This window comes from Euleptes europaea, chromosome 4, assembly GCF_029931775.1.
Source record: "Euleptes europaea isolate rEulEur1 chromosome 4, rEulEur1.hap1, whole genome shotgun sequence".
NCBI classification, from domain to species: Eukaryota; Metazoa; Chordata; class Lepidosauria; order Squamata; family Sphaerodactylidae; genus Euleptes; species Euleptes europaea.
Genome location: NC_079315.1, coordinates 18,013,747 through 18,027,025, shown reverse-complemented (window position 1 = coordinate 18,027,025; position 13,279 = coordinate 18,013,747). Strand labels below are relative to the sequence as shown.

The window sequence follows — 13,279 nt, the reverse complement described above, 5'->3', positions numbered from 1 at the left end:
GATATTTGCCAATCCACTGCTGGCAACCCTATTTTCAACCTGCACTGGGCTTACTTGCCAATATGAATTCTGCAAGGCTCAAATTATCTAGCTTGCTGAATATATGTTGGCTAACACAAGTTCTGTGAGAGCCAGTGCGGTGTAGTGGTTAAGGTGTTGGACTTGGACCTGGGAAACCCAGGTTCGATTCCTTATTCGTGCAATGAAGTCTGCTGAGTCACCTTGGGCCAATCACACACTCTCTGCCCTGACCCTGGCTAGTATCCGGATGGGAGACCTCCAAGGAATACCAGGGGCATGACGCGGAGTCAGGCAAAGGCAAACCACCTCCCAACATCTCTTGCCTTGAAAACCCTATGGGGTTGCCATAAGGTAGCTGTAACCTGGCGGCAAAAACAACAACAATACACAAGTTCTGGGCTTCAAGAGGTTTTGATGTTCCTTTTCCCCAACCTGTCTTGAGCTAAACACACAAGGTGATTCCTAAAAAGTTAACTCATGGTGCAAAACTTGGGCCCTAGAATATCATGAAGCAACAAATCTGAATAGTATTATTCAGCATGTCAGTAGAAATTTGCCTATATGGGAATTTTATGTTCAATTATTTTCAAGCTTCTCTACCTTCCATCACTATTAGGTTTTTTTAATGCAATGCATTATTTAGTAACATGTTATATTTAAAAATTTGTTTATGTGTTAATTTACTTGCTTACTTAATTTATAGTCCACCTTTCTTGCTAAGACTAAAGGCAGATTATAGGACTTTAAAGTAGTGTAATCATACAACGTAAAACAACCAGGCAATAATGCAATAGGACTTAGATTATAGAATTAGAGAGCAATGCAGGTGACAAACTAAAGCAAAGGTATACTAAAAACAATACAGAATGTGGGCTACAAGGTATATGGCAGTAATGTAATGCAGTAAAAGTAGTTGATAGCTCTCAATGTGTGTATGTTTACATGCCATCAAGTAGCTTCGGAATGATGACGACCCTATGAATCAATGTCCTCCAAAACGTCCTATTGTTAACAGCCTTGCTGAAGTCTTGCAAACTGCAGGCTGTGGCTTCCTTTACAGAGTCAATCCATCTGGAGTTGGGTCTTCCTCTTTTCTTGCTTTCCTTGACTTTTCCTAGCATTATTGTTTTTTTCCATTGAGTTTAGTCTTCTCATAGTGTTTAGTCATTTTAGCTCCCCAGATAGGGTGGCCAATTTCCATCCACCAGCTTGATTTGATCTAGAACCCACTTATTTGTCTTTTTGGTGGTCCACAGTATCTGTAAAACTCTTATCCAACAACACATTCGAAGAGAATCTACTTTCTTCCTGTTAGCTTTCTTCATTCTCTACCTTTCACACCCATACATAGTAATAGGAAATACTAAACTCAATGACACACGCTCCAAAACAGGTGTGGATCAGGACTGTGCCAGATAAAACAGCTGCCTAAAATTATACAGATTATAGGTTGTAGGTTTTTTGCATTTATTTATTTTCTCTCCTCCTGCAGTCTCTTATTATATATGTAATTTGTTTTGCAGGAGTTTGTGTACTGCTGCTGCAATAGACTTATGTATATTTTAAACATTTTGTTGCTGTTGGTTTTATCTCCAAGCCATTTGCCCAATTGTCTGTGTGAAAGCCATGATTTGGAGCTGGCTGCCAGGCATGTTACAAGTCAAACTGAGATTTTAAAGTAAAACTCAGCATTATGACTTTCTCACTTTCATTTACAGTATATCCAGACGAAGCTGCCAGGTTCCTGAGCTCAGATTCACTTCTGCACAAGAGATTGTGAAGTGCATGTATGTGCTTCCTCTGTGGCCAACATACACACCACCGTTCAACAGAGCAAATTGGGAGTGGAAGCTGTGTGAGGTTGCTCTTCCACCCACTTTCCTATGTAACTCCCTCACCCCACCTTAGAACCCCCAGTAGTGGCTCAGCTTAACAAAAGCTCTGTTGGTGGTAGAGTCCAGTACTCCATGCACCAACCTATCTCAGGATTTGTCCCAGACCACATAGAATCATAGAGTTGAAAGGGACCACCAGGGTCATCTAGTCCAACCCCCTGCACAATGCAGGAAATTCATAACTACTTACACACACACACACACACACACACACACACACAGTGACCCCCTACTCCATGCCCAGAAGATGGCAAAAAAACCCACTCCAGGATACCAGGCCAATCTGGCCTGGAGGAAAATTGCTTCCTGACCCCAAAGTTGCAATCAACATTTTTCTGGGTACGTAAGGAAGGGCCATGAGAGCCAAGCACTGATGCAACCCTTCCTGCCTTCCCTCTCATCATCTGCCTAAGTTCACAGAATCAGCATTGCTATCAGATGGCTTTCTAGCCTCTGCTTAAAAGAAAAGAGAGCCCAACACCTCCCGAGGAAGCCTATTCCACTAAGGATCTGCTCTAATTGTCAGGAAGTTCTTCCTAATGTTTAGCCAAAAACTCTTTTGATTTAATTTCAACCTGTTGGTTCTGGTCTGACCTTCTGGGGCCACAAAAAACAACTCTACACCATCCTCTATATGACAGCCCTTCAAGTTGCTCCTTCAACCTTTCCTCATAGGACTTGGTCTCCAGACCCGCCACCATCTTCATTGCCCTCCTCTGGACATGTTCCAGTTTGTCCATATCCTTCTTAAATTGTGGTGCCCAAAACATAACACAGTACTCTAGGTGAGGTCTAACCAGAGCAGAATAAAGCAATACCATCACCTTGCGTGATCTGAACACTATACTTCTGTTGAAACAGCCCAAAATCGCATTTGCCCTTTTAGCTTCCTCCAGGAATCAGATTTTTTTAAAGCAAAAGTTGTAGTCAATAGAAACATGGAGTTGGTGGTTACAGATATTCATATTACCAGTACCAATGAGTCATGTGGTCAGCACCTGAAGCCATCAGGCCTTAATGGAGGTTACATGCTATAGTAAGGCTGGTTTGGATAGGACCCCAGATGTGTGCCTTGGCCCTATATCCAAGACTGTGTGTCCTCTGCACTTGAAAAGTAATAACATCTCCTTTGCAAATAGGGTTGCCAACTCTGAGTTGGGAAATACCTGGAGATTTGGGGGTAGAGCCTAGGGAAGGAGGGGTTTAAGGAGGGGAGGAGCCTCATTGATATATAATACCATAGAGTCTACCCTCCAAAGTAGCCATTTTCTCCAGGGGAACTGACCTGTATCATCTGGGGATCAGTTGTAATAGTGGGAGATCCCCAGGCAGCACCTGAAGGTTGGCAACCCTATTTGCACCAAGAAACACTCAGTTTTGCAACCTCTAAACTATAGTAACTTGCAAGATTTCTCTTATTCTGCATCTGCTTCATCATGGGGTGGGGGAGAAAGAAAAAAGCAACACTGAAGTTTCATTTCCAGCACCGGAAATCCTATTTAGCTTTTCCTTGGATTCCGGAGATTTTAATAGGTGCTGTCCATATAATTTACCTTATCTGTACAACCATAAGGGAAAGAAACTCAATCCCTTTTTTAAAAAATGAAAGCTGAAATTCTTAGGAGGCTAAGTTCTATGGTCAGTACCACAATTTAGCTTGCCTGAGCCACCAGAGAATCGTAGCAAACCAACAGCCTTGTAGATATCTCCTACTTCATTCCCTTTATCCCCCTCGTGCTCATATCCTATTCATTCTCCCACTTGCACCTTCTTGAGCATTCCGACATATTCCCACATAATTTATTGCCAGCGAAGCCTCTCATAAACCACAATAGCTTTTCCTTTCCTGCATACTCCAGCATCCATTAGTTTTCTCTTGTTCTTACCTCAGCTCCTGCCTCCAGCTCTGTCTTTGAGATTGTGCACCCCCTTGTGTCAGGGAATGGTGACACAGCCAGGCTCTGCACAAAGCATTAATACACCATAGTGCCCACAAGCTAACCTGATCTCATCAGATCTCAGAAGCTAAGCAGGGTCGACCCCGGCAAGTATTTGGATGGGAGATCTCCAAGGAATACTAGGGGCCATGACGTGGAGACGGGCAATCACAAACCACCTCTGAACATCTCTTGCCTTGAAAACCCCACCAGAGGTCACCATAAGTCAGATATAACGATGGCACAATATATATATATATATATATATATATATGACCAGAGGCTACAACAGGCTAGGAAAGGGGGGAAATGTCTATTTTGGACAGCAAATACGAACAGAGGGACTTCTGGGTAGTGATGACTTTATCAAATGTCCTCGAAGTCTCTGGAAAAAAAATACCATCTATCCACAGCTTCTCGCAAGGGACATGCAAGGGACAAACAAACATATAAGCCTTATTGGACGTATTGGTTTTTATATGCCGTCTTTCTCAGCCACTTAAGGAAGAATCAAACTGGTTTACAATCACCTTCCCTTCCGCTCTCCACAACAGACACCCTGTGAGGTAGGTGGGGCTGAGAGAGCTCTAAGAGAGCTGTGACTAGCCCAAGGTCAACCAGCTGGCTTTGTGTGTAGGAGTGGGGAAACCAACCCAGTTCACCAGATTAGCATCCGCTGCTCATGTGAGGGAGTGGGGAATCAAACCTGGTTCTCCAGATTAGAGTCCACCGCTTCAAACCACTACACTGCTTCTGAAGATGGAGGTTCCATTTAATCATCAGTTCACCATATTAGCATCCGCCGCTCATGTGAAGGAGTGGGGAATCAAACCTGGTTCTCCAGATTAGAGTCCACCGCTTCAAACCACTACACTGCTTCTGAAGATGGAGGTTCCATTTAATCATCACGGCTAATAGCCATTGATGAAACAATCCTCTGTGAATGTTTAATCCTGCATTAAAACCATCTAAGCCAATGACCACCACCACATTTTTCAGCAGCGAATTCCATGATGTTAATGATTCGCAATGTGAAGAAGTACTTTCTTTTATCTGTCCTCAATCGACTGCCAGCCAGTTTAATTAGCAAGAGAGCTGTTTGCAGAGAGTTCTGCCAGCCAGCTGGGCCAACTTGTCCACGGTCCAAGCCAAATCGGTCAAATGACAAAATGTGTTAATTTTGCCTCTCACTGACTGACAACTGTGCCTTACGTTTCTCAACCAAAACTGCATATGGTGCATCACCCATCCAGGAACAACTTCCGTTGACTTTATATCAATATGCCATGTAAATAATCTGTACCCTTCCACTTCAGTGTCATAAAGTAATCATACTAGCAGACCATGCTCATTTCCCCCAATCACTGCTAGGTGTGTAAAACACAGTAGAAACTTTTACCTATCACATTTGTACATCAAGGACTGCATGTTGACAGTGGTCATGGTAGGCTTTGGGCACACGAGACTTCTGGAGGGACTTAGGGTTAGGGTACTAGCTGGAGACCTCCTGCTATTACAACTGGGGTTTGGGGAGGGACTTCAATGCCATAGAGTTCAATTGCCAAAGCGGCCATTTTTCTCCAGGTGATCTGATCTCTATCGGCTGGAGATCAGTTGAATTAGCAGGAGATCTCCTGCTACTACCTGGCAGTTAGCAAAGGTTAAGCAACAATACTAAATAGACAAGCTGTATCAAAAAATAGTACTCGGCTCACAAGAATTATGCAAAAGTGTATCATATATTGTGTACAAAATACAAATAGCCAACAGTGACACTGTTACTGTGTCACTGTTGGCTGTTTGTATTTTGTACACAATATATGTTACACCTTTGCATAAAAAAAAAACATCTCGATCCAGTTTATGCTTCATCTCTCGATTCCTAAAAGACACAAAAAATAAGGACATTGTACCTACCTTTGGAACATATACCATTTTGAAACTTACCATCTTCAGTGGTAGCTTGTTAGCTACACTTTTCGTTCTATCCTTGTCATCTATTTGTCTAGTTTGTTGTAACTGTGTCACTGTTGGCTATTTGTATTTTGTACACAATATATGTTACACCTTTGCATAATTCTTGTGAGCCGAGTACTATTATTTGATACAACTACCTGGCAGTTGGCAACCCCAGGTATGTCACTTCCAGTTTACATCCGGAAGTGCTGCATCGCAAGAGGCCTTTTCCACTCAAACTCCCAGTTTATTTTATTTATTTATTTAGTAGACTTATAACCCGCCCTCCCCAGCAAGCTGGCTCAGGGCGGGTAACATAATTTTAAAATTACAACAATATACAGTATAAATATACAGTAAAATCCATAATAAAACAATCAATAAAATTCTAAAAACCTAACTAAAAGCTGTAGGTGACCGTACAGGAGGCAACCCTTTGCTATTTGTTATTCCCACTGAGGGGAAAAATGAGGGGGGAGGCCAGTAGATGGTATAAATAATATGAGCAAATATAGGCAGCTGTCCTCAGTTGTAGGCCTGGTGGAAAAGCTCTGTCTTGCAGGCCCTGCGGAAAACTTTCAGATCCTTTTGAGTGGTAAAGGCCTCCTTGATGCAGCACTTCCGGTTTACAACCGGAACTGATGTAATCATGTTGGTGCGGGCGCGCGATCCCTTTTCACCTCCAACCTCTGAGGGGCAGAAAAGGCATGCATAATCAAAAGGAAGCCCCGAAGCAGTCAGTGGAGGTGATCGTGGGGAAACGTCCCTGCATAAAAGGCCAATGTAACTTGAGTACTATTCTAAAGAGACTTTCAGAGATCACAGAGGTGACCCAGATTAGCATCTCCATTGATCAGTTCTGGCTGATTTCCTGATTTCTTAAACTTCTTGTTTCCTAGTAAGCATGAAAAGGTAACTCATATAGCCCTCAGCAGACATTGCTCCATGTTTATCCAGAGCTGCTGAGGGTTTCTCAAGAAACAGGAATTTTCAGGGGCCACAAAATTGTCTCAGAGGACCCTCGGACTGGATCTTGAATAATACAAATTGGCTTGCGGATCTATCAATCCACTTATCCCAACACTGTTTCCAGCTTTAGTCAGTCAGATGCTAAAAAAAAAATGGTGATAAGCATCCCACATTTTTTGTCCTCAGCATTTCATATTGACATACACTACATCTGTTCTTAGAGGATCTGTTTTGCTGTCATAACTTATAATGTGCTGTGGTAGACCAACCCTCTCTAATCCATTTCTTTAAAACTACCTAAGGCTCCGTAGAATCATAAGTTGGAAGGGACCACCTGGGTCATCTGGTCCAACCCGCTGCACAATACAGGAAATTCACAACTACCTCCCACACACACACACACCCAGTGACCCCTACTCCATGCCCAGAAGATGGCCTAGATGCCCTCCCTCTCATGATCCGCCTAAGGTCATAGACTCAGCATTGCTGACAGATGGCCATCTAGCCTTTGCTTTAAAACCTCCAGGGAAGGAGAGCTCACCACCTCCCGAGGAAGCCTGTTCCACTGAGGAACCGCTCTGTTAGAAAGTTCTTCCTAATGTCTAGACGGAAATTCTTTTGATCTAATTTCAACTCCCATCACATCAAGCCACATCTCTATCATAATATCCCACAACCACAGTGTGTTAGAGTTGCCATCTCTGAGTTGGGAAATTCCTGAAGATTTCAGAGTGGAGCCTGGGGAGGGCAGGGTTTGGGGAGGGGGGGAGTTGTTCAGCCACAGAGCCCACCAAAGCAGCTATTTCCTGCAGGGGAACTGACCTCTGTCGTTTAGAGATGAGCTGGAATTCCGGAAGATCTCTACACCCAATCATGAGGTTGTCAACTTTACAGTGTGTGTTCATGACTGCTACAACTACATAAGCAGGGCTGATCAGTAGGACTTATTCTTAAGTAGGCATGAGACTTCAACCTTCACTATTGTAGTAACTTAGCAAGATCCTACCAAATGGTCCAAAATGGAAATGTGGAAGAAGAAGAGCTGGTTTTTATTTGCCGACTTTCTCTACCACTGAAGGAAGAATCAAACTGGCTTACTATCACCTTTCCTTCTCCGCCCCACAACAGACACTCTGTGAGATAGGTGGGGCTGAGAGAGTGTGATTAGCCCAAGGTTATCCAGCTGGCTTCATGTGGAGGAGTGGGGAATCAAACCCGGTTTTCCAAATTAGAGTCCACCACTCCAAATCACCGCTCTTAACTACTACACCATGCTCGCTCTTCAAGGAAATCTGGTCATATTTCCCATCCTAAACTAGATCTGCCTCACCTTGCTCTTCTCCATCCCTTGCTTCAAGCTTTGGGCTTTCACCTTAGTCGGTTGCCTCATCTGCGCTTTTTTCCAGGCCCCTTCCTCTCCACCATTCCTACATGCAGAGGTCCTCACAGGATTTTAACAAGCACCTACGTTGTTCTGACTGCCAGCACACTTCTTCTACATCATTATATTTGGAGACTGGGGGTCAGACTCCAACACCTGAGTCCAGGCTTGCCAGGTCCCTCTTCACCACCGGTGGGAGGTTTTTGGGGCGGAGCCTGAGGAGGGCGGGGCCGCCAAAGTGGCCATTTTTCTCCAGGTGAACTGATTTCTCTATTGGCTGGAGATCAGTTGTAATAGCAGGAGATCGCCAACTAGAACCTGGAGGTGGGCAACCCTAGCTGAGTCCAATAGTCATATCCATTCTCCCAGGAGAGATATACCAAAGCACAGTAGACCTTGTCTCTTTTCTTAGGTGTGTCTGTTGCCAGGCAAGTAAATAGCCAAGGAGGGAAGAATAGTCTTTGTGACATAAGAAGCCACAGCACCTATCCCCACTCACTGCTAACTCTGTGTGATTCCTTGTGTTGGTTGCTAGGCCCACAGGGGATTAGTCTAAGAATTCCTAATGTCACAAAGGCAGTGGAAGCCCCTACTATTCCCTTATGTACTTCCTCGGAAAATGAGAATTTTGAGGTTTCTTTCCCATGTTCTCCAGATACATTTATCTTAACTTCCCTCTCAGGTTTTAAGAAATACCTCCCTGGTGTATCATAGCAAAGGAGTCTGGCACTGAAGTCCCTCCCCTCCCCAAACCCCGCCCCAAAAACCTCCCGCCGGTGGCAAAGAGGGACCTGGCAACCCTTCAAGTGAAACAGCTATTTTTAAAAAAACCAACTTCTTAACACCATTGTTCAGAATTAGTTTTTCCTAATATTCCACTGGTTTCAAGTTTATTTCACAGACTCCTTTGCTATGACACATCAGGGAGGTATTTCTTAAAAGCTGAGAGGGAAGTTAAGATAAATGTATTTGGAGAACATGGGAAAGAATCCTCAAAATTCTCATTTTCCGAGGAAGTACATAAGGGAATAGTATGGGCTTCCACTGCCTTTGTGACATTAGGAATTCTTAGACTAATCCCCTGTTCAATTGCCAAAGTGGCCATTTTTCTCCAGGTGATCTGATCTCTATCGGCTGGAGATCAGTTGACTTAGCAGGAGATCTCCTGCTACTACCTGGTAGTTGGCAACCCTATTCTTTTGGCCTAGCAATGAAGTGATATCTGCAATTACCTCATACATAGGGTTGCCAACTGCCAGGTAGTAGCAGGAGATCTCCTGCTAATTCAACTGATCTCCAGCCGATAGAAATCAGATCACATGGAGAAAAATGGCTGCTTTGGCAATTGAACTCTATGGTATTGAGGTCCCTCCCCAAACCCCGCCCTCCTCAGGCTCCACCCCAAAATCTCCTGCCGGTGGCGAAGAGGGGCCTGGCAACCCTACTCATACAGCTAAACACAGAAAAAGGACAGACCACTGTATAATTGGAGAGGAGCTCTGGTTCGATAGAACAGTATCTTCTCGGCATGCAGAAGGTCCCAGGTTCAATCATCGGTATCTCCAGTTGAAAGGATCAGGCAATAGACGATGTGAAAGACTTCGGCCAGAGACCCTGGAGAGCCGCTGCCACTCTGAGCAGACAACCCTAACCTTGATGGACCAATAGTCTGACTCAGTACAACACAGATTCAGGAGTTAATTGTGTTTGGCTCCCCATCACCAATAAAATAAAATACATTCCAAATTTTTTCTTCACTTTTGTAGTCTGGATTTTTCCTGAGCAGTCTTAAATTTCCAAAACCTTTTTCTGAATATTATTTGCATAATTATATAAACCCTGTAATATTTTGGAAACTGAATAATAAGTATGTCAGTTTTGAAGGTTTTGAAGTATGTCCATTTTGAACATCTTCACCCACCCTCTTCCCAAGTCTTAGTGGGTGTCTCAGTCAAACGGAGAACAAAAACTCCACTGAATCTTTACAAGACTCTGGTTATCCCAGATATCATGTTACTGCCTGGTCTATGTTTCAGAACCTTGTGAACAAAAAGCAATTTGTTATAAATTCTATAGTCACATTCCTTTCATAACCAAAGCCACATTCTAGTTAAATGGTGTGCAGCATAGAGGAGAACCATGCAGATAGAGGAAGATGTTTTATTAACATCTCTCGGTGTGCTCTGTTAAAGAAGCAAGCCACATTTCGAACTGAAAAGCCACATGCCATGTGATTTTGATGCTATGAACATTTCAAATTCCAGCTGCCACACTCACACATAGCTTTGCATGCAGGCCACTGTGTCCTCCGTCCTTTGAATCACCTGCCTTTTATCTATATATCTGATTCTGAAGCTGGCCCCAGAGCGCAAACCAAAAAATTCACACGAGGGGGCCAGGGGCAGACAGTGGGGATGATGCTTCTGCAAATCTGGGTGGAACCCCTAGGTGTACAATAAAGTCTTAAATTAAGGGAATGGGGGGGGGGGTAAAAGAAAAAAAACTTGTGAGATTCCCTTATGAGAGTTTGACAACAATGTTTACAAATAGCAATGTGGCAATCCAAATTGGCTGCCACTGTTTCCCTCTGAATCTGTCTGGAATAGAACTGGAGGGGAAGAAGGCGCCGTAAGTGACATCACCACATCAAGATACACTCTAGGAATTTCCCCCCAATCTCTATGGTACACGTAGTTTCCCAACTCCCATTTCCCCCTCACCACTTCATTGACCAAATGCAAGGGGCTGCCTAACTCTGGCAGCTAATTCACTGATAGGGTTGCCAGGTTCCCCTTCACCACTGGCAGGAGGTTTTTGGGGTGGAGCCTGTGGAGGGCGGGGTTTGGGGAGAGGAGGGACTTCAATGCCATAGTGTCCAATTGCCAAAGCGGCCATTTTCTCCAGGGGAACTGATCTCTATTGGCTGGAGATCAGTTGTAACAGCAGGAGATCTCCAGCTAGTACCTGGAGGTTGGCAACCCTATTCACTCACAACACTCACACCCTGCCCCTGCCCCCAACTGTCCTGTTGGTTGCCAGACCCAGCCTGGGAACCCTACTTGTGGACCACAAAGCAAAACACAGCCCACCAGCAGTATATGGCAGCTTTGTATACCTCCTGTTTTTACCACCTGCCTGGAACTTCAAAAACTGGGAGGATATCAAGCACTCAGCAGACTACAACATGCAGCTAACGGACTTCATTCAGTTTTGTGTGTTGCACTGTGCAGATCTTGACTGGGACCTTGGTTGTTCTGATTTACTAAACATAAGAAACAGCCATGAATGTTGGACTCTCTTTTCCATCTACAATGCAGCACTGTGATCATTGGGCCAGCCAAAAGCAGGATACGCAATCTACCCGGGTACAGCCTGAGTACCCCCTCCATAATCAGGAAACCCGACTTGCTTCGTACCTTTAAGCATATGAGTCGGGTGTTTGGCATCCTAAGAAATTACCTGAAAAATGACTGCCTGGGGTTGCACCAAGTATTGCCTCATCAGCATGGAGCACCACTGCCATAGCATGAAGGAGAAAAAAAAACACAGAAATGTAAGGAGAATGTATTTTTTTCTATAAAGTGTGCAGTGAGTACTTCACAAGAACTATTATTTCTTTAACTGTAGTTCCTGTACCCTAACCTACCAAACAGCAGGAAATGGACATGTCTGAATTACACGATACAAAATGCAGCTATTGCCGATCTTTCTATAGTGCCTGAGCAGTGTGACAGAAATCCCATCACCCTGTAGTTGACTTTGCACATCCTGTGACCCACCATATTGAAAAGAGTCCTCTGTATGATTGTCAACTCCCTCTTTAAAAATTCTTGGAGATTTGGAGGCAGTGCCTGTTAGGATTGCCAACCTCCAGATACTAGCTGGAGATCTCCTGCTATGACAACTGATCTCCAGCCGACAGAGATCAGATCACCTGGAGAAAAATGGCCGCTTTGGCAATTGGACTCTATGGCATTGAAGTCCCTCCCCTCCCTAAACCCTGCCCTCCTCAGGCTCCACTCCAAAAACCTCCAGGTATTTCCCAACCTGGAGCTGGCAACCCTAGTGCCAGTGGAGAACAGAGTTTGGAGAGAGGAGGGAGCTTAGCTCATACAGACAGATCCCATAAGCTGCCATTTCCTCCCTGGTAACTGATCTCTGTAGTCTGGAGATCAGCTGAAATTACAGGAGAAATCCAGGCACTACCTTGAGGTTGGCAACCGTGGTCCACTAGCCATGTATGTGGCCTAGCGAGTGCTCAACAGCCCTACCCATTTGGCAGTCCCAGGCAGACAGCAAAGTAGGTAGTGTATCAAACCCTCAGGGGGCTGCCATACATTGTGGGTAGGCTGCATTTGGCTCACAACATCCACTGGCCTGATGTACAAATTTCACTGAAAAATGGAATATTCCTAGGGTTGCCAGGCTCAGTCAGCCCCCACCCCCAGCCTGGCAACCAGTGGGAGAACAGGGATATGGGGGGGAGGGGCAACCATTAGTGATGGTGTGATGTTACCACTGGAAAAACCAGAGAAGTGTGATGTCGCTTACAGAAAAAAATGGAAGTGACATCACACCTCTCTAGGAATCACTGGAAACTCTATGGTAAAACCATAGGAGTTTTTGGGGGGTGATTCCTAGAGAGGAATGGTGCCACTTCCAGGTTTTCCCTGGAAGTGACATCACACATCTCCGGGAATCTGTTAAAACCATAGAGCTTCCAGCACTTCCTAGAGAGGCAGGACATCATTTCCAGGTTTCCCCCAGGCATGATGTCATGCCATCAGCCTGATGACCATTTTCAAAGTTTTTCTCCTGCTGGGGGAACTGGCAACTCTAAATACTCCAGATATTCATAAACAAGATGGTAATCAATATAAGACTTTCTCATTCTTCCTCCTCCAAGTTGCTGAATTTGCCAAAAGGCTTTTTTTAATGCAATCTTTTGAAAAATAACCATCTTCACTGTTAACCTCCTCCTAGTGAAGGATCCATAGTCCAGTGGTAGAGCACATGCATTTAATTCCTAATATTTCCACATAAAAACATTTTAAGTTGTAAAGCTGGAGGGAGGAACCTCTGCCTGAGATCTTGGAGAGCTGCTGCCAGTCATAGACGGT

General features: G+C 44.3%; 1 protein-coding gene across 1 annotated transcript in view; it reads right to left on the bottom strand.

Moving 5' to 3' along the window:
• PAX5 (paired box 5) overlaps positions 1-13,279 on the bottom strand; it is a 262,914-nt gene that overhangs the window by 145,276 nt on the left and 104,359 nt on the right. The gene's annotated exons all lie outside the window — the stretch shown is intronic.